This window comes from Mesoplodon densirostris, chromosome 6 (genome assembly GCF_025265405.1).
Source record: "Mesoplodon densirostris isolate mMesDen1 chromosome 6, mMesDen1 primary haplotype, whole genome shotgun sequence".
Lineage (NCBI taxonomy): Eukaryota > Metazoa > Chordata > Mammalia > Artiodactyla > Ziphiidae > Mesoplodon > Mesoplodon densirostris.
Window position 1 is genome coordinate 126,191,041 of NC_082666.1, and position 19,570 is coordinate 126,210,610.

General features: G+C 43.1%; 1 protein-coding gene across 4 annotated transcripts in view; it reads left to right on the forward strand.

The window, feature by feature from the left end:
* Positions 1–19,570, forward strand: part of MSRA (methionine sulfoxide reductase A) — a 392,996-nt gene that overhangs the window by 240,029 nt on the left and 133,397 nt on the right. The window lies entirely within an intron of this gene.

The window sequence follows — 19,570 nt, forward strand, 5'->3', positions numbered from 1 at the left end:
AAACTATAAAATCCATGTATCCAGATGTTTTTTGATATTAACAAACTTAGAGAAGCTCATACTTTGCAGCCGCTTGGGGGATAGGTGTTCATTCTGTATCCCATTGGTGTCTAGCCCAGTCGTCTCCGCAGCCCAGTTGTGTCTTCGTGATGTGGGGCAGCCATGGGGGCAGCACCTGAGGCAAAGCCTTCAGCTCATTCTAGTGTGTTCTCTGGTCAGTGAGTGATGGGGAAGGTGGGTGAGGGTAAACCCAGAAGAGTCCCCTCAGTCACTACCTCTGCCTCCAGACCATGTCACCACCAAAACAGCCCACACAGGGCTGCTAAGTGAATCTTGAAATAATGCAGCTTCAGCAACTCACTTTGTCTTGTCACAAAATTTGTACTCTTGATCCTGGAATTCAGGGTTCTCCATCAAAAATATAGAAAAGCAGATGGCCACCATATCTCTCATCACCTCCTCTCTGTAGTTTGTTGAGGAAAAGACTTGGATTTAGTTTGACTAACTTCCCACCATCCCCGCCCCCCAACACACACAGACACAAAATTGAGGTCAGAGCTGACACTTAGAAAATGCATAGAACTTGCACACTGCTTTTGTATACAAAATGAGCGAAAATCCTATTCTTAGTTCCAGGAACTTCCTTAAACCTAGCCCAGAAGACTTCCTTGAAAGGCCAGCCAGTTCAAATGATAGATGCAGACACATTGTATGTAATATATTCATATTATATATTGCACAAGTGCTTGTGCTCATGTGTGCGCACACACAAACACCCACATACACACACACACACTCATACACACACTGCTTTCTCTTTGCTTGGTAAAGGTTTTTTACAGGAGTTTCTATTCCAATAAACTATGTGAGATGCATCCAGACATTCTCTTAGGTTCCAGTGACACACAACGAATCTTACATTTTGTCATATAAAGACACACATCAGTATCTGCTGACTTCAGAGCCGTCTCCGTGTTTGTCAGGAGGATATGTGGGCTCCTGTGGCGCTGGGACAGCTGAAGCCGCCCCTTCATGTGGATTACCAGTGTGGGCTGACTGCGGGTGTCCCAGGTTGTAATAGGACCCTAGGCTCCAGTTAGAGTGCATATCGGAGAAATGTCTTATCCACTGCTTTTCTTGGATGATAATTAGTTAATTAGGAAAATTGGTTAAAGGGAGGGTGAATCATTTTTTTAAAAAAGGTTTACAGAAACCTAAAATTCTTTCTTAGCTAAACGTACCTTGTGCCAACCTTTAGATTCAGGGTGTCTGTCTTCCTTTAGTGGTGGGTCCTCTCCCAGGAGAGCCTGCTTGTCTCTTTTCCCTAGTACAGTAGGTGTGGGGAAGAGTTCACACACTAGGGCTAGACTCTTCAGTCTGTATTGCGAGTGTGCCCACTACTGGTGTTGTGATCTTGGTTGTGCCATTTAACCACTGTACCTAATTGTCCTCATCTTTAAAGTGGGTATATTAATAGTACCTCCTTATTGGCTTCTCAGGAGGATTAAATAACTTAATATATGTAAACTGCTTAGAACGATGCCTCATACAGAGCAAGCTATAAGTGTCCGCCGTTGTTATTATTATCAATGATTTCTGATTTTGCCTTCTTTAAAATCAAGTGAGAACTTAAAGACAAGTGTGAAGCTATCTGAGCACAGCATTTATCCGGATTTTAATGCTTTCCTTCCCAATCTTCTTTTTCTTTTTCTCTTTAATTATGGTAAAATAAATATAACGTAAGATTCACCAACTTAATTATTTTTAAGTGCACAGTTCAGCAGTATTCATTCACATTGTTGTGCAGCCATCACCACCATCCATCTTCAGGACTCTTTTCATCTTGCCAACCTGAAACTCTGTACCCATTGAACAACAACTCTCCATTCCTCACTTCCCCCTGCCCCCCAAAACCACCCTTCACAATCTTCTGTAGTAGTTGTGCCCACACCCAATTTGTCGTATTTTTTTTTTTGGCCGTGCCACACAGCTTGTGGGATCTTAGTTCCCCGACCAGGGATTGAACTTGGCCCCTCGTCAGTGAGAGCTCGGAGCCCTAACCACTGGACTGCCAGGGAATTCCCATAATGTGTTGTATTTTTGAACAACTTCCTTTTATTGAGTTTCCTAAAGCATTCAACTTAATTCTTAACAGAAGTGACTCTATTTTCTTCTATATGTGATATTTAATGAAATTTTGTAATTACAGTGTAAGGTACAATTGGTCTAAACAGGGTTGGGAACAAAGGCAACTAACTTGGTAAGTGTATCCCTAAACTGGTGGGAGCAGAAGGGTGCATGTGTGCCAGAGAGAGCGGTGGGTGTTCTGGTGCCCTGGGCATCGGCACCATGTTTGCCAGAAGAAATGGTGTGGATGAGTCAACCTGGGCCATTTGATTGGTTTTCCTTCTCTGCACTGTGGTGCTTGTCCATTTTCATCATCTGAAAACCACTCCTACTCAGCTCTGTATATCGAAATTGCACCCAGTTTCCAATGTTCAGTTCAGCTGCACCTCCTCTGAGACCTCCCCTGTTCTCTTCCCTTCCAGACTCGGGAAGCTTACCTGTACTTCTCCAGTGGCACCTCGTACCTTCTATCTTGTGTTAGCGTTTGCGGGAGTCCCCCAGGAGCCGGCCCTGTATCACATGTCTGTGGATTTCTCACATCATCATCTTGTGCTGTGCATGTAGCCATGACTCAGGCTTATGGTTATTGAGTTACTGCCTTACTGGGATGGGATGCAGAGAATGAGAAGAGGGAACTAAGTCCTGGAGCATTTTATGGTTAACAAAGCCCAAGCACTGTGTGTGTGTGTGTGTGTGTGTAAAACCCTTCCAGTGTGCCTTTTTGGCTTGACTGTAACTACTTTGCAGGCGAGGAAGCTGAGACTCAGAGAAGTTATGTAATTCATTCAATTCAGATAGTCTGACTGCATTGGCGTTGTCGTTGGCACAGTGTCTCGGTGCTTCATTGTTGAAACCATTTGGTTTGTTCCATGAGGCACATTTCTGGGCACCTAAAGTAATTACTGGCTGTTGCCAAAGACCTGCTAATCAAGGCTAAAAGATGTCCAATATCAATCAAGTTCCAGCCAAATTTGGATGTATAGGCAGCCATAGGCAGCCATCATTTAGTTGTTACCCTTAGCCCCGTGTTTATGTGAAAGAACTTGAGGTTATGGAGCCTTGGCTTAAACCTACTGCACTTTGCCACCTCCTGAGTGACCTTAATTCAGCAAATAATTTGACCTCATTGAGTCTCGGTTTTCTCATTTCTAAAATGGACATATGATACATTGGAGTTACTCTGAAGACTTAATAGATACCTAATGCATATGAAAGTGTTTCCTGATCTATAAAAGTATTGCCATCATCATCCACACTTACTGAGTAGCCATTCATCTGAAGGTATAAAAAGCCCAGTGCAGAGTTTGGGTTAATGTGGAATAAGCTCCCTTAAGTCCCAAAATAGGACTCTAGTATTAGTTATTATAGGATCCCCTTTGGGACATATGCCCTTTTAATGTGATGTGCTTGGTATTAGTGTCCTGGACTGATCAATTTTTTTGCTCAAGGCCTTGTTTCCCTTCATAGGTTAAAATAACTACAGACAAAGGCATGTCGTCTAGGTAAATGCTCCCCATTTTTGTTTTGGATTGCCTGGATGTCTGACAAGTGTGAAGTTGCCTCTCAGTGAGAGAGGCCTAGGGGTCAAGGGATGCTATTGTAGAGCTTAGTATTAAGAGAACTGGAGTCACGCTCTCCTCTGAGAAGTCTTCCCTTAATCTTCAAGGCTGGCCTTGGTGCTCCGCCCAGGTGCCCCTGTGTACCTGAGCACACCCCACTCGTAGCAGTGACTGCTTTATCCTGTACCTTCCAGCTTACATGTTCCTCTGTTCTCCTGGCCTACGTGCTCCTCTGGCCAGGAACGGTCTTATGCATTATTGTATTATCTGCACCCAAGAGAGCACCCAGAGCCCATGCTAGCTTCTCCACAAATACTTGTTGAGGGAATCCCATCTCTGGTGGTTCTATTTCAAGCCCCATCCAGAAGTGGAAATGAGGCAGGAGATACGGTAAGGTGTGTTGCCATTTTGGTTATACTGATGTATTAACTGAATTGATTAGACCAGTGTTTCGCAACCTTTCAAAACTTATAGCCACTGTTTACAAAAAAAAGCTAGGGAGGTTTTTTAGCCATTTCTTTCTTTCTTTCTTTCTTTTTTTTTTTTTTGGAACATCTTTATTGGAGTATAATGGCTTTACAATGCTGTGTTAGTTTCAGCTTTATAACAAAGTGAATCAGCTATACATATACATATATCCCCATATCTCCTCCCTCTTGCATCTGCCTCCCACCCTCCCTATCCCACCCCTCTAGGTGGTCACAAAGCACCGAGCTGATCTCCCTGTGCTATGTGGCTGCTTCCCGCTAGCCATCTATTTTACATTTGGTAGTGTATATATGTCCATGCCACTCTCTCACTTCAGCCCAGCTTAACCTTCCCCCTCCCCATGTCCTCAGGTCCATTCTCTACATCTGCGTCTTTATTCCTCTCCTGCCCCTAGGTTCTTCAGAACCATTTTCTTTTTCTATTGAGATTCCATATGTATGTGTTAGCATACGGGATTTGTTTTTCTCTTTCTGACTTACTTCACTCTGTATGACAGACTCTAGGTCCATCCACCTCACTACAAATAGTTCAATTTCATTTCTTCTTATGACTGAATAATATTCCATTGTATATATGTGCCACATCTTCTTTATCCATTCATCTGTCAATGGACACTTAGGTTGCTTCCATGTCCTGGCTGTTGTAAATAGTGCTGCAATGAACATTGCGGTGCATGTGTCTTTTTGAATTATGGTTTTCTCTGGGTGTATGCCCAGTAGTGGGATTGCTGGGTCATATGATACTTCTATTTTTAGTTTTTTAAGGAACCTCCATACTGTTCTCCATAGTGGCTGCATCAATTCACATTCCCACCAACAGTGCAAGAGGGTTTCCTTTCCTCCACTCCCTCTCCAGCATCTACTGTTTGTAGATTTTTTGATGATGGCCATTCTGACTGGTGTGAGGTGACACCTCATTGTAGTTTTGATTTGCATTTCTCTAATGATTAGTGATGTTGAGCATCCTTTCATGTGTTTGTTGGCAACCTATATATCTTCTTTGGAGAAATGTCTATTTAGGTCTTCTGCCCATTTTTGGATTGGGTTGTTTGTTTTTTTAATATTGAGCTGCATGAGCTGCTTGTCTATTTTGGAGATTAATCATTTGTCAGTTGCTTCGTTTGCAAATATTTTCTCCCATTATGAGGGTTGTCTTTTCTTCTTGTTTATGGTTTTCTTTGCTGTGCAAAATCTTTTAAGTTTCATTAGGTCCCATTTGTTTATTTTTGTTTTTATTTCCATTTCTCTAGGAAGTGGGCAGAAAGGATCTTGCTGTGATTTATGTCATAGAATGTTCTGCCTATGTGTTCCTTTAAGAGTTTTATAGTGTGTGGCCTTACATTTAGGTCTTTAATCCATTTTGAGTTTATTTTTGTATATGGTGTTAGGAGGTGTTCTAATTTCATTCTTTTTTTAGGGGGGAGGGGTATGCTGGCCTCTCACCGTTGTGGCCTCTCCCGTTGCGGAGCACAGGCTCTGGACATGCAGGCTCAGCAGCCACGGTCACGGGCCCAGCCGCTCCGTGGCATGTGGGATCTTCCCGGACTGGGGCACAAACCCATGTCCCGTGCATCGGCAGGCGGACCCTCAACCACTGTGCCACCAGGGAAGCCCTAATTTCATTCTTTTGCATGTAGCTGTCCAGTTTTCCCAGCACCACTTATTGAAGAGGCTGCCTTTTCTCCATTGTATAGTCTTGCCTCCTTTATCAAAGATAAAGTGACCATATGTGCATGGGATTATCTCTGGGTTTTCTATCCTGTTACCTTGATCTATATTTCTATTTTTGTGCCAGTAACATACTGTCTTGATTACTGTAGCTTTGTAGTATAGTTTGAAGTTAGGGACCCTGATTTGGGGTCTCTTGTGTTTCCATACAAATTGTGAAATTTTTTGTTCTAGTTCTGTGAAAAATACCATTGGTGCTTTCATAGGGATTGCACTGGATCTGTAGATTGCTTTGGGTAGTATAGTCATTTTCACAATGTTGATTCTTCCAATCCAGGAACATGGTATATCTCTCCATCTGTTTGTATCATCTTTAATTTCTTTCATCAGTGTCTTATAGTTTTCTGCATACAGGTCTTTTGTCTCCTTAGGTAGGTATATTCCTAGGTATTTTATTCTTTTTGTTGAAGTGGTAAATGGGAGTGTTTCCTTAATTTCTCTTTCAGAGTTTTCATCATTAGTGTATAGGAATGCAAGAGATTTCTGTGCATTAATTTTGTATCCTGCTACTTTACCAAATTCATTGTTTAGCTCTAGTAGTTTTCTGGTAGCATCTTTAGGATTCTTTATGTATAGTATCATGTCATCTGCAAACAGTGACAGGTTTACTTCTTCTTTTCTGATTTGGATTCCTTTTATTTCTTTCTCTTCTCTGATTGCTGCAGCTAAAACTTCCAAAACTATGTTGAATAACAGTGGTGAGAGTGGGCAACCTTGTCTTGTTCCTGATCTTGGTGGAAATGGTTTCAGTTTTTCACCATTGAGAACGATGTCGGCTGTGGGTTTGTCATATATGGTCTTTATTATGTTGAGGTAAGTTCCCTCTATAACTACTTTCTGGAGAGTTTTTATCATAAATGGGTGTTGAATTTTGTCGAAAGCTTTTTCTGCATCTATTGAGATTATCATATGGTTTTTCTCCTTCAATTTGCTAATATGCTAATATGCTAATACTGATTGATTTGCATATATTGAAGAATCCTTGCATTCCTGGGATCAACCCCACTTGATCATGGTGTATAATCCTTTTAATGTGCTGTTGGATTATTGTTTGCTAGTATTTTGTTGAGGATTTTTGCATCTATGTTCATCAGTGATATTGGCCTATGTTTTCTTTTTTTGTGACATCTCTGTCTGGTTTTGGTATCAGGGTGATGATGGCCTTGTAGAATGAGTTTGGGAGTGTTCCTCCCTCTGCTATATTTTGGAAGAGTTTGAGAAGGATACGTGTTAGCTCTTCTCTAAATGTTTGATAGAATTCGCCTGTGAAGCCATCTGGTCCTGGGCTTCGGTTTGTTGGAAGATTTTTAATCACAGTTTCAATTTCAGTGCTTGTGATTGGTCTGTTTGTATTTTCTATTTCTTCCTAGTTCAGTCTTGGGAGGTTGTGCTTTTCTAGGAATTTGTCCATTTCTTCCATGTTGTCCATTTTATTGGCATACAGCTGCTTGTAGTAATCTCTCATGATCTTTTGTATTTCTGCAGTGTCAGTTGTTACTTCTCGTTTTTCATTTCTAATTCTATTGATTTGAGTCTTCTCCCTTTTTCTCTTGATGAGTCTGGCTAGTGGTTTATCAATTTTGTTTATCTTCTCAAAGAACCAGCTTTTAGTTTTATTTATCTTAGCTACTGTTTCCTTCATTTCTTTTTCATTTATTTCTGATCTGATTTTTATGCTTTATTTCCTTCTGCTAGCTTTGGGGTTTTTTTGTTCTTCTTTCTCTAATTGCTTTAGGTGTAAGGTTAGGTTCTTTAGTTGAGATTTTCTTGTTTCTTGAGGTAATATTGTATTGCTATAAACTTCCCTCTTAGAACTGCTTTTGCTTCATCCCATCGGTTTTGGGTCATCATGTTTTCATTGTCCTTTGTTTCTGGTATTTTTTGATTTCCTCTTTGATTTCTTCTGTGATCTCTTGGTTATTTAGTAGTGTATTGTTTAGCCTTCATGTGTTTGTATTTTTTACATATTTTTTCCTGTAATTGATATCTAGTCTCATAGCATTGTGGTCAGAAAAGATACTTGATACAATTTCAATTTTCTTAAATTTACTGAGGATGGATTTGTGACCCAAGATATGATCTATCCTGGAGCATGTTCCATGAGCACTTGAAAGGAAAGTGTATTCTGTTGTTTTTGGATGGAATGTCCTATAAATATCAATTAAGTCCATCTTGTTTAATGTATCATTTAAATCTTGTGTTTCTGTATTTATTTTCATTTTGGATGATCTGTCCATTGGTGAAAGTGGAGTGTTAAAGTCTCCTACTATGATTGTGTTACTGTCGATTTCCTCTCTTATGGCTGTCAGCATTTGCCTTATGTATTGATGTGCTCCTATGTTGGGTGCATAAAAATTTACAATTGTTATATCTTCTTCTTTGATTGATCCATTGATCATTATTTAGTGTCATTCTTTATCTCTTGTAATAGTCTTTATTTTAAAGTCTATTTTGTCTGATATGAGAATTGCTACTCCAGCTTTCTTTTGATTTCCATTTTCATAGAGTATCTTTTTCCATCCCCTCACTCTCAGTCTGTATGTGTCCCTAGGTCTGAAGTGGGTGTCTCGTAGACAGCATATATATGGGTCTTGTTTTTGTACCCATTCAGCCAGTCTATATCTTTTGGTTAGAGCATTTAATCCATTTACATTTAAGGTAGTTACTGATATGTGTGTTCCTATTACCATTTTCTTAGTTGTTTTCGGTTTGTTACTGTAGGTCTTTTCCTTCTGTTGTGTTTCTTGCCTAGAGAAGTTCCTTTAGCATTTATTGTAAAGCTGGTTTGGTGGTGCTGAATTCTCTTAGCTTTTGCTTGTCTGTAAAGGTTTTAATTTCTCCATCAAATCTGAATGACATCCTTGCTGGGTAGAGTAATCTTGGTTGTAGGTGTTTTTCTTTCATCACTTTAAGTATGTCCTGCCACTCCCTTCTGACTTGCAGAGTTTCTGCTGAAAGATCAGCTGTTAACCTTATGGGGATTCCCTTGTATGTTATTTGTTGTTTTTCCCTTGTTGCTTTTAATATTTTTTCTGTGTATTTAATTTTTGATAGTTTGATTAATATGTGTCTTGGCATGTTTCTCCTTGGCTTTATCCTGTATGGGATTCTCTGTGCTTCCTGAACTTTGATTCACCATTTCCTTTCCCATATTAGGGAAGTTTTCAACTGTATCTCTTCAAATATTTTCTCAGTCCCTTTCTTTTTCTCTTCTTCTTCTGGGACCCCTGTAATTCGAATTTTGGTGCATTTAATGTTGTTGCAGAGGTCTCTGAGACTGTTCTCAATTCTTTTCATTCTTTTTTCTTTATTCTGCTCTGCAGCAGTTATTTCCTCTATTTTATCTTCCAAGCCACTTATCCGTTTTCTGCCTCAGTTATTCTGCTATTGATTCCTTCTAGAGAATTTTTAATTTCATTTATTATCTTGTCCATCATTGTTTGTTTGCTCTTTAGTTCTTCTAGGTCCTTCTAGGTTTACAAAGTAAAAGAAGCAGTTCTAACATGGAGTCAGATTTGTTCTTCCCTACTACAATAGTATATGGATATGGAAAGACTAGTTGTGATATCATAGGTTTGATTACTACCACTCAGTTCCTTTATGTCTGTTATTTAGGGCTTTCAACCATACTCCAAGATTGATGGGACAGGTGTTAGTTCCCTCATTTTATAGGTGAGGAACTTGTGACTAGGAAAGGTTAACTGTCTGTCTGGCAGATTATGCCCTCAAGTTCAGGTCTTCTGACTTCGGAGTCAGTGCCCAGTTAACTACCCCACAATATCCTACACCTTCAGCCTTCTCAAGAGTCATTGTGGAGAAGTGAGTAGACCCCAAAAGGTACAGCCTGGACCTGTGAGTAGGAAGAGGTAGATTTGACTCAAGAAAGATAGGACATTCCAACAACAGCATGGACTACTTCATGAAATCCTGTACAACCTATCACTTGAAATGGTCATTTGGATGTTGCAATGGGGTAAAAAACAATATAGCATTTGGCTAGGTGACCTTTTGTGTCCCTTAAAATTCTGAGGCTTTGTTAAAACAACATCTACTGTCTGGTTTCCTCTCCCTTGTTATAGCCACATATATCAAATTCCCAATTTCACGATTCCCTTTCCTAGCTTTCCATTAGAAGTACCTGTCAAGCTTTGTGAGGATACATATGCCCAGGCCCAACCCCAGACCTCCTGTATCAGAATTCCAGCATGGGGTGGAGTGGTAGGTGTGAGAGTATTTTTCCAAAAGTTGCACAAGTGATTCTAAGGTGTAGGGTTGTGAACCACTCTTCTTGTGTAGCCCACTAATGACAAGGTACAAGCAGGCCTCATTCTGGATTTTTTGGTCTAATTTGTCAGCATCAAGGAGTCATAGCTTCTCAGTGTGCAATACCGTTTTTAATAGTAATCAGGCCATTTAATAACACTGTGTTTGTTCTCTCGGCTGCAAGGATACCATGATCTCCACTTGGCAGGTTAGTTTTGCTGACATCTCATTATGCCTGCCTATCTCATGGTGGGGTGGGAGTTGGTGCTGGTCTAGGAAATAGACATTGATCAACCCAACCACATAGGTCCTTTCATGTTCTGGAAAAAAGAGTTCAAAGGGTGTGAGGGCCAGCCTCAATGATCAGCAGGTTGGATAGAGAAACTAGTGAGCCACTCTCTCCTAGACTAGTTACCTACTAGTTAGCTTTGTAGCAGTAAGAACCGTCCAGTAGCATGAAGAATTAATGGTTGTAGGATATTGTTTTCCTGAGGAATTTTCTTGAAAAAATACTCCACCGTGTTTATAGCACTCCTCTGAGAGAATAATCACTGAAGGATAAGACACCCCCCACCGTGTCTCCCCATGGTGGACCAGAAAAAAATTACAGTTGCTCTAACAGTATTTTTTTCTACTTTTCAATCAATAGGATGCTTTTTAAAGCTTACGTTTCTCTTTGGACACTTTAAGTGACGATGAGACAAAAGAAAAAAAAAAAGCCAAGATAAAATGACAGTATAGACACTCCTCAAATCCTATAATGAACTCCACAGGGCATCCAATTTTGATGTATTAGGATTTTTTTTATAATGAGTACATTGTTGGAAATCACATTTTCTATCTGCAGGAGCTGGAGATGAAACTGAGCTGACATCTTATCTCTTTGTAGTTAATTAGCAAGAGGAAAGTAGTGGCTTGAATGTTGTATGGGAAAGGGTGGTATTAGTCATCCACCTTTCCCCTTCAAACACCTGGATCTTTTTCTGTGCTGTTTGATTTGGTTTAACGGTTTGGTCTTGTTGGCTGGAAAAGGTGAGGGAAATTGAAGAACAGTTATTATTTAATGAAAAAATAACTACAGCTCACTTCTCCCCTCCATCTTGCCTGTAGGATAAAGAAAATAGAGCAGGTCTTTTTCCTCCAAAGAACAGTTCTTTACCTGGACTCACACTGTAAGCAGTGCTGGTGCTGAAAGAGTCTTTTGTTGTCACTGTATTAACATTTGCCACCTTTGAATCCCTAGCACTTAGCACAAGTACTGGAACTTAGTAAGCATTCAGGAAATATTTATTAATTAATGAGTAAATAAAACATCGTGTTGACCCATATAGTAAGGTGTTCAAGTTGCATTCATTGTGTCTAATCCCTTTCTCCAGGTAGTAGCTACGTCCATTCGAAGATGTATGCTGAGGTTTACATAGAACTCAACGGTTAGGGACAGAGGCCGAGCAGGGCATGGAGGTATGTCTCCATTTAGGGGACTGGTCCTCTGTCGGGTGAGCACATCTGGGGCTGGCACGGATGCTCATCCAGATGAAGGCTAAGTAAGTGGCAGAAACATTTAGCACAAGACTCCTCTGATCTGAATGTGTTTATTAATGTCACCTCATGCGCCTGGTCCTGGGGGATGACAGAGAAGAGCCACTTTCCTGGTTCCTCCTCTCAAGGAGCCCCCTTTGTATGTGGGAAGACTAAGCAAGCACTTGAAAACAGCCAGCACCCAAGTGTTGCACTGTGTGTGACTGATCCCAAGTGCGGTAAGCGTCCAGGGGGGCTGGATCCGTGGTGCCTGGTGGAGAAAGATCAGGTTTTTGAGTCCTCTCTGTGTGCTAATTGCTGGACCCTATCGGCTACATCCATCATCTCTCTTCATCACAAGGACCCGGTGAGGGGACCTCAGGGGACCTGACTCAGTCGAAGAGCCTGAATCTGAGCTCAGTAGACCTGACGGCATCCCGCCTGGGGTGCTTTCTCCCGTGCACCCTGCCTCTTCTCAAGGTCCCATGCTCAGGCAGGGCTTCCTGGAGGAAGCAGCACCTCCAGGGACCTTGAGAGTAGGAGAGGGCTTGGGTTGCAGGTGGCTGGAGCGAGGGCACTGCAGGCTGTGTGTGGGCGGGGCACGAGGAGCTGGGGGTTGATGTGGGGCTGTGGAGTGTCTCGGTCAGGGAGACGGCATGGGGAGACGAGGTTGGCACACCCCAGCTGTGGAGAGAGAGGCCCAGTGGCCAGGAACTCTGGACGGCAGAGGACAGCTGTGAGCAGCAGGGACGGGGGTGCGTTGTGCTCTGGCCAAGCCCGGTGCGGAAGCCCAGGCCCCGAGCACGCAGCCCCGTGCCCCTCAGCCTGGGTGGAGCCCGGCCGTGTGGCTCTCGACGGGCAACCTGTTGACTGTGGGGTGTGGCCCAGGGCTGGGCCTTGACCTAGAGAGGGAGGAGCAGGCCTCGAGGTCTCTCACTGCCCTGCGGAGACAGCAGAAGCCCGGCCCATGGCGGAGGGGCGCCCATTTGGTGCAGCTTCTGCCCGGGGACCAGGCGCTGTCTCCACGGCCTCCCGCCCTCCGCCCCCCCCCCCCCCGCCATTGCAGCAGCAGGGGCCCCGGCCCCGGCAGGTGTGCATGGTCTCCATCTCTCTCTGCTTTTGTCCTCTGCGTCCCCACCAAGCCCCCTCCCAGAAGGCAGGCTTCTGCTGCCCTGGCTTCCGCTCTTCCTCACACGCTGGGACCACGCAGGTCTCGTCTGCTCGGCTGGGTGGCCCTTGGGTCCGCCCCCAAGATGAGCCCACCCCCAGGAGCCCCTCGTGGGCTCAAGCTGCCCTTGGTGCAGGTGGCCCTGCTCCTTCTCCTTCTGGAAGTCTCCTGGCATCGGATCTGCCCGCCCCGTCGGGGAGGAGCCACCACTTCTAGAGGGAGTTTGGAGTGTAGCTGTCACCCCCAGTCTCGCTCTCTCCGCCCAGCGCGCTAGCTGTGGGATGCTGGCCACCCGTCACTGCTGCCCACCAACCTGCAGTCACTTGGCTCTGACCAGAGGGAGGTGGCCTCCCAGGGTCCCAGCCCAGGGGGCAGTGGACGCGTCTGCTCATCTCAGTTTGGCAGCTCTGTGCTGTCTCCTGGCTACACCGACTCTGAGGGACAGAGGCTCTCGTTGGAAGGAAATTGTCGACAGCCACAGCATGGTAGGACACAGCTTCTCCAGGGAGGCAGGATCCCAGCCTCAGCTTCTGCTCCTGGAGCCCTGTTTCTGGAGGTTTCTTTTTACCCAACTTAAGCACCCTCTCATTAAACCCCTGTCCTTTTATTTCTGATTCTAAAGTGGGGACTCACACTTGAAAAACACAGTGTTTCTCCACCACCCTACACTTCATCAAAAGAGTGAGAATCTGGGTCCTTTATGGTGTGGACGAAGGCCAGACCACAGTCCCCGTTGGGGCCAGAAGGCGCCCGCTGGGACTGCACCTCAGCACCCAGGTCAGTGGTTGTAGACACTCGACTGATATTTCTATCAGTCGAATGGATAAATAAAATCAGAATTATCCACTTACAGAGATATGTGTTTTCTCCTGCAGTTTAGTCCTTATGGGGAGGGGTCCATGCTAAGGAAACATAAAAGGGTAACAACAATAGAAGCATCACATTTGTGTATAGAGAGCTGGCATTTTCCCCAGAACTTTCCCACAAATGACCTCATTTAATCTTTATGACTCTTCTGTCACAGAGGTTATTTTTAATTCCTATCTGAAATAGTAGGGGATGCTGGATCACAGTCGAAAAAAGTGTTAAACCACTTGTTAGAACTATGGCTTAAGTTACTTCTAGTGACATTAATTCTCATCTTTTCCCACTCCATCACAGCTGAGTAGAGTATAATTCTAATAATTCAGCTTATAATAAGACATAGAGACTTAGACTCCTGTGTGCCAGGCACGGTTCTGGCTCCCCATTTTGCAGATGAGGAAACCGAGGCATCAAGTGGTAAAGTAGATAAAGGGCCTTTGATAGTGGGTGTGGGCCCCCTAGGTAAGGCATGGCTCATAGCCAAGGAGCTGTGATTTGAACCAGCGTCTTCCTCCCTCCCTGGCCCTGCCCAGGTCACGCAGCTGCCGAGTAGCAGAGCCAGAGCACAGCCCAAGCAGCCTGGCTCGAGTGTGTGCTTCTCACCAGAGCACAGCACTGCCCCCTGCTATCGTCCCCCTGCCTTCCTGTCTCACCAGCTCCTGGCCTCTTTTCCGGTCTCATCTGCTGGGTAGGCCACCTCCCTGGTTTCTCCCCAGCCCACCGGTAGTAAAAACTAATCATGCTGACCTGGAAGAGTTGAAGATCGCATTTTCCGCATGGGATGGAACGCTGTCACACAGGTCTTTAAGAAATGGCTGATTTGTCTTGGGGTTCTCTTTAAAAACACCTGGTTCTGTGGATGACTTGGCTTCCACAGAGCTCTAGCTGACTCTAGATGTGTGATTTTTCTGCCCCCGGAACACTGCCATGTGTGTGTCTTCTGGGATGTTTTGTCTTGTAAGGAATGACTGACCATAGCCTACCCCTCTGTGTTCCTTCACCTCCCTTTGGGGTCATGAGATAAAGTGACACGGGGGAGATGCTCAGAGAAGACATTCATCCTTTGCGTTTTTCCTTTCAAGGTTTTTTTTTTTTGGTTTTTTTTGTTTTTTTTTTTGCGGTACGCGGGCCTCTCACTGTTGTGGCCTCTCCCCGTTGCGGAGCACAGGCTCCGGACGCGCAGGCTCAACAGCCATGGCTCACGGGCCCAGCCGCTCCGCGGCATGTGAGATCTTCCCAGACCGGGGCACGAACCCGTGTCCCCTGCATCGGCAGGCGGACTCTCAACCACTGCGCCACCAGGGAAGCCCTCAAGGTATTTTTGAATGACAGCGTTAAAGCACCTATAACACTGCTGTGAACTGTTAACAAGCACATTTGCACATCACATCTATCATGCTATTTGCACGCTGTTATGTGAAGAAACAGCTCAAAGTATTTTTAAGATATAGCCTTTTATCTTTGGAAGCACCAGAAACTATTTGCAGATTGGTCTTGGGAATCAAATTAGCCTAACACATCGGTGAGCTCCTGGAGGTGTGGGCATTTCTGTAAGTGGTTCCTGGCCCCTTAATCCTTCTGATCATTTGCACTGTGTATTTTTATACAGGCTCTTGTACTTTGGAGAAATAAAATAAAGAAACTTAAAGGTGAGTTTGACAAGGGCTTCTCCGCACTGTTTGTCAATGCAGATGGATCCTGAATTTTAATGGTAGTAGTTTCTTTTAAACAACCAAACCTCTTTAAACCTCTCCACAAATAATGTCAGTGCGCAGATTATGTCTAAAAGTGTTTGCTGGTGAGTGGAAATCTTTCCTGACCCCATATTGCAACCATGAAGGAAGAGCCTAATCCTGGAAAATAGTCTTGACAGCCTGGATGTCAGTTACCTCCGCAGCTGTGATTTCTCATCTGGGCCACTGCCTGTGTGACATTTTGCTGTCACTTGATGACTTCGGGTGTCTACATTCAGGAGCCCGGCTTGGGGTCATAGAATGTGCCAGACCTTGCGCCTCCAGCTGAATCCTGGTCGGCTGCCACTTACTGGCTGTGGGATGTTATGTGAAAAAACGTGCGGAGAGGCCTTGGTTTCCTCACCTGTAAAATGGGGATGGCATCCCTGTTGTAAAATTGTTGTGAGCAGCATCTGCGTGCCCATGTTCATAGCAGGTTTGTTCACCAAAAGGTGGAAGCAGCCCAAGTGTCCATTGACAGATAAATGGATAAACCAAATGGGGTGCATACAAACAATGGAATGTTATTCAGCCTTAAAAAAGAAGGAAATTCTGACACGTGCTTCAACGTGAGTGAATCTTGAGGACATTCTGCTGATGAAATAAGCCAGTCACAACAGGACAAATACAATATGATTCCACTGACATGAGTTACCTAGAGAAGTCAAATTCACAGAGACAGGGGCTTCCCTGGTGGCGCAGTGGTTGAGAGTCCGCCTGCCGATGCAGGGGACATGGGTTCGTGCCCCGGTCCGGGAGGATCCCACATGCCACGGAGCGGCTGGGCCCGTGAGCCATGGCTGCTGAGCCTGCTTGTCCGGAGCCTGTGCTCCTCAATGGGAGAGGCCACAACAGTGAGAGGACCGTGTACTGCAAAAAAAAAAAAATTAAAAAACAAACAAACAAAAACAATTCACAGAGACAGAAGTAGAATGGCAGTCACCTGGGGCTGCGGGAAGGTAAAATTGGGGAGTTAGTGTTTAGCGGATATGAAGTTTCAATTTTGCAAGATTAAAAAAAGTTCTGGAGGTGGATGATGGTGATGGTAGCACAATGATGTGACTGTACGTAATGCCACTGAACTGTACACTTAAAAATAGTTAAGCTGGTAAGTTTTATGTTGTGTGTATTTTACCTCCGTAGAGAAAAATTGGAAAAAAATTATGAGCATTGAAGAACACCCAGTAGGTAAAGTGCCTGCTGTATTATCAGTGTTCAGTAACTAGTAGCAGCTTTTACTAGGGTTTGGGATTATAACTAATGGTTGCGTGATATCTCATCACGCGGCTATACCATAATTTGTTTCTTTTTTGTTTGACTTTTGGATTTCTTATAGTACTCCACCGTTGTAGCAGTGATGGAATGAATTTTCATATTTGTGTATGTCTTTTCTATTATTTGGGATTTATATCTTTGAGGTTGATTTCCTGGGTCACTTAATCAAGGTGAATTAATCTTAGTCTTTGGGGCTCTTGCTTCTTATGCCCATGGGGTTTCAGAAGGGTGCTGTCATTTTCAGTGTCACCACCCAAGTAAGGGCGCCAGCCTCACAGTGTCCTCATCAACACTAGGCACAATTTTAAGCAGTTTTACAAAATGAAATGAGTAAGAGATGGTGTTTTAATATACAGTTGTTTGCTTTTATTTGATCACTGAAAATGTTCAGAACTTTTTTTTTTTTTTTTTTTTTTTTTTTTGCGGTACGCGGGCCTCTCACTACTGTGGCCTCTCCCGTTGCGGAGCACAGGCTCCGGACGCGCAGGCTCAGCGGCCATGGCTCATGGGCCCAGCTGCTCTGCAGCACGTGGGATCCTCCCGGACCGGGGCATGAACCCGCATCCCCTGCATCGGCAGGCGGACTCCCAACCACTGTGCCACCAGGGAAACCCTGTTGAGAACTTTTCATGCCTAGATCTACATTTATTTTTTCCAATGTATATTGCCTGTTTACATCTTTTGCCTATATTTCTAGTGTGGTTTCAATACTTTTCTTATCAAATTTTTTGTCATGTTTGTAACACATTGTTGCCATTTTTAATATTCAGACAGTCTTACTAGTTATGTAGTTAAATCATTCATTTAAACATTTCAAAACACAAAATTATAAGATTTTAAAGTAGATCAAAAATGGTTTTGCAATAACATGGTTATTATACTTAATGAATCTTCTTCCCATAATTCCCTTATCATTCTTTTAATACCTGTTAGCATAAAATCTGTTTAGATGTTAACTTACATGACTATAGTATTTGAATTAAAATTATGTAGGCTGACCAATTAAGAATAAAATATTAATAACCCAATATAAAGAAGATATAACAAAAATTAGAGAAAATAAAAAATTAAAATTATTAATAAGCATGACATTTTTTACCTCACTAATAATTAAATCCATTAAAAATAAAATGATAGGATACTATCTTTCATCTATAAATTTGGTAGGGATTAACAACATTGCAATGGTGACTGAGGCTGACCCTCAGATATGCTGCCAATGGGGAGAGAAAATTGGGTCAACTTTAATGAATAGCAGTTTAGCACAAGGTATCAAGTATCTTTAAAATGTTCATAAACATTGATTTAGAAAACTCCCTTATATAACTAAGGCTAGAGGCAGCCTCAAAAATGTAGAAAAAATATTTACATTCATAGATAAAAATAGGATTCAATACAAATGCCCAATGACAGGGAATGATTGAATAAGTACTAGTACGGCCATCTTTGGAGTGTTATATAGTCATTATAAATGGTATTTCCTAAAAATTTCAGTGATATGGGAAGACACTCACGATATGCTGGTAAGTGGAAAAAGCAGGATGCAGTGATTACAATAAAACAAACTGTGTGTCACAGTGCGAGTTTGTGTGTGTTTTGTGTATGTATGTGTCTCGTACATATCTAGAAAGAAGTGCATAAAAAGTATTGATAGTACTTATGTGGTAAGAGTATGGATGATTTTTATTTTCTTTTCTATATTTCTGCACACTTTTTAAGCTTCATATTGTTTGCAAATCATTGTTTCTACAATCAGAAATTTTAACTGCTAAGGAAGACTTAAAGATAATAAGTAGATCTCTCTCCTTTTCTGGATTCATGTTCCCTCTGCTCTCTTCACTTTGATATATTGGACAGAACCCTGGACAAGAATTCAGAAGGTGTTTTTTCAGGTTATGGTCCAGAAATTTGCTAGCTATATGACCTTGGGAAAATCTAACTCATATGTACCTGTTTGCCAGTTTGTAAAATGGGGATTTCTACCTTCCCTGCGTGTACAATTGGAGGGTTGTAAGAATTAAGGTGAGATTACCAACATAGGGGAAAACACTTCTGCAAACTAAGATGCAAGTTCAAAGGATTCCCTAAACCACTGGGAGGTTTGATAATTTGTTAGAAGGACTCACACAAGTCCAGAGCTGTTATCCTCACAGTTATAGCTGATTACAGGAAAAGGATACAGATCAAAATCAGCTAAAGGAAGAGTCACATAGGCGGAGTCTGGAAGGGTTCCAGTGCAAAGCCTCTGTGTCATCTCCCATGCAGTCAGGATATGTTACCCTCCTGGCCTCCATGTGTGACAATATGCAGAGTATTGCCAACCAGGAAGCTCTCCCAAGCTTTGGTGTCCAGAATTTTTAATTGGGGCTTCATTACATAGGTATGACTGATTGATTGCCCACATGGTTGAACTCAGGCTCTCGGTCAACCGATACTCTGTTACCCAAAGCCGCCACCCTCAGTCACATGGTTGGTCTTTCCGACATGGCAACCTCTACCCTAGGACTGTTGGCAGCTCTACCCTGTGATTCAGTGTGGCTAGCCCCACCCTAAGAGTATAGGTGTGGCCTCTCTAAATGAGGACACTCCTATCAGGTATGACCTAGATTACCTACCAGAGCCAAGGCAGAGGCCAGCTACCTGTTTGGGCAAGGCTAAATTCTTTACTACACACAAGGTGACTGAAAGAGATGGGAAACAAATTTAAACATAGAGATGATGTTAATATGGAGGGGTCCATTATTTACCATGTTCTAACACTGTAAAATAAGAGAGGGCATGAATTCCACAGGTACAAGTGGTACTGCAAGTACCCGCTTCCCTGATCCTTAGAACCTTGGGGACCAC